The sequence below is a fragment of the Penaeus chinensis genome, chromosome 33 (genome assembly GCF_019202785.1).
Source record: "Penaeus chinensis breed Huanghai No. 1 chromosome 33, ASM1920278v2, whole genome shotgun sequence".
NCBI lineage: Eukaryota > Metazoa > Arthropoda > Malacostraca > Decapoda > Penaeidae > Penaeus > Penaeus chinensis.
The window spans coordinates 24663629-24666128 of NC_061851.1; the positions used below are offsets into that span (position 1 = coordinate 24663629).

General features: G+C 49.5%; 1 protein-coding gene across 20 annotated transcripts in view; it reads left to right on the plus strand.

Annotated features, from left to right (window-relative positions):
- Window positions 1-2500, plus strand: part of LOC125042989 (proteoglycan 4-like) — a 649815-nt gene that overhangs the window by 340530 nt on the left and 306785 nt on the right. For 3 of the 20 annotated variants that reach the window (XM_047638884.1, XM_047638886.1, XM_047638891.1), the window contains exon 1: window positions 1576-2307. The exons of 15 other annotated variants lie outside the window; for them this stretch is intronic. The gene's annotated coding sequence lies outside the window, so the exon portion shown is untranslated. Of the gene's footprint in view, window positions 1-1575; window positions 2308-2500 lie in introns of those variants that run through there. 2 more of the 20 variants (XM_047638897.1, XM_047638899.1) reach the window with 2 other exon arrangements.

The following is a 2500-nucleotide window of genomic DNA, read 5'->3' on the forward strand; positions in this document are numbered from 1 at the left end:
TGTTATGACATACTTCAAGGATTGTTATTTTTATCATCATATAGCATCACCACCACTACCATCATCACCATCACAATCACCATCATCATCACTATCACAATCACTATCATCATCCTTACTGTAAATTCTGGAAATAACTACTGATAGTGAAAACGTGATGTTCATAGTGAAAGTAATAATTGACACAGCTCTAATATCAGTGATGTTGGCTGTAGTGACGTATAATGAAGGCTGTATTAATGGCAATAGCTGTAGTACTTGTAGCGGGATGGCAATTATAATAACAGTAATTAGGCGATGATAACAATCTAATGGGAGGTAGACTAAAATAAACTCGCACACACGCACAAACATAGCAGTAATTAAACAATGATTAAGCAGTCTGTTACACACGCATTCACATACACGCACGCGCACGCACACGCACACGCACACGCACACGCACACGCACACGCACACGCACACGCACACGCACACGCACACACACACACACACACACACACACACACACACACACACACACACACACACACACACACACACACTCACACTACTTCACATCATTTTGCAAAGAACTGAGTAAAAAGAAAAAGAAAAAAAAAAAGCGATGTAATAAGAAAAGAAAAAAGTCTCCATCCGTAGGGAAGCATGACCTCAAAAGTAGAGCAGTGACCTGGCCTCCCGCTTCCCGTTCACGCCCCAGAGCAGGTCCTTCGCGGCGGAGGGGACGACCACCCCTTCGGCAGGCGGCGGGGCGTCCCACGTGGCCACAGCTGCTAGAATATTCTGTGTTGTACTCCTGTCTTCTACGAGAGCCTTCTTCGTGTTGGCGTGATACCACGAACGTTGCTGCCGCCGGTATGAGGTTATGTGTGTGTTATGGTTGCATTCTGTCGTGGGGCCCGGAACTGCAGCTGCAAGGAATGTTCGAGGGTTCACACAGGCTGCAGACATGAGCGTGATGCTTTGGTGTTCCTGTTGCTGTTTCTGTGCTCTCACCCTCCCCCTTCCCCCAAGGTGGTGCTCCTGAGTTGGGTTCTGCCACCGTCTGGATTGAGCCTCCCCCCCCCCACCCACCCACCGCCGTCACCGTCTTGGCATTAAATGGCGCTTTAAACTCGAGGTGTAGCGGTAATTTTACTAAACCCCGGATCATGTGCTAATGGCCGAGGCTTTCCCCATAAGCTTTGTACTGGCGCTTTATTCGCCTCGTAAGATGTGCTGCGGCTGTGCATGACAGGCCCCCAATTTCGTGTTTCCTTGGCAACTCCGCCAGTGTGGAGTGTGGGAGGATCGTGCATGGCGGAGAAAGTGGGAAAGTTGGCAGATTTGGCGGGCGTTTTGGCTGCACCGTGTCAGCGCCGCCGTGCCCTGCTGCAGCACGGGGAAAGAGCGATGTGAGCGACAGCCATGTCACTGCGTCGCGAGTCCCGGCAGATGAGACAGACATTGCACAGGAAACCTCTAAAAGCAATGTGGAAATTGAAAGTCATGCTCCGTCGAGGGTGGGGGAGAAACAGCTGAGTCGTGCCATGCGTCACCCCCGACCGACAGTCGGGTATTTTAGCGCCTTGCAGCGCGCTACTCTGTAAAAACAGGCGACGGGAGGGGAGCCTTCGCTAACTCTCACTCAGATGGAGACTTGTCGTTTGGACACCTGGTGACAGCAACTTCTACACGAGGGCTCGCTTTCCAGACGTTTTGCCGAGGATTAAATCGCCGTAAATCCACTAAAATACGGTCGCACCCCCTCTAGCGGCCGCGGGTGGAACTACGCCTCAGCCCAGCGAGCCGCCGACTCCACAATCAATAACCCAACAGAAGGCCAGACATTCTCATCTGGGGAAGAGCGCGCTGGTGCTCTCCTCGACGCAAATTCGAATCGACTTCGTGTGTTTGTAGACAGAACTTGCCTCTCGGGGACTTGATTCCAAGGTGCCACTCGGACAAGGGACGGGTGCGGGTCCAGTGCGTCTGTTGGGTCGCGGGTAGGAGGGAGATATATAGAAAAAAATATAAATACATATATAACAGTGAAGATTGAAGATATTTCCCATTGTTTGATACCGATGTGAAGTGATTTTTTATAATAAAAATATATATAGAATCCAGAGATAAAAAAAGTAATAATTCGGTGGTGCTGCCTGTGCGACCCAAATACCTAACCATATGAAGGGTTCCATACCGGTTTCGAAGTGTTTATGATCTGTAGCGAAGTGTTTCTTGCATAGTGATTGTTAACAAGGTGTGTGGAGCCTTTTGCGCTGTGTATGTGCGGCTGGCGGCGACAGTCCCTGCGGTGAACAGGTATGTCAATGGCAAAAGGGTGTTGTAGGTGGATATTTGTATTATTTTATCGATTAATTTGTGTTCTTGTAGCCTCGTGTACAGCTACAGAGCACGGCAGATCATCGAATATTAATACGGCGTGGGGTAGGTAGAGAGAGAGAGAGAGAGAGAGAGAGAGAGCAAGAAAGAGCAAGAGGTAGAGATGAGAGAG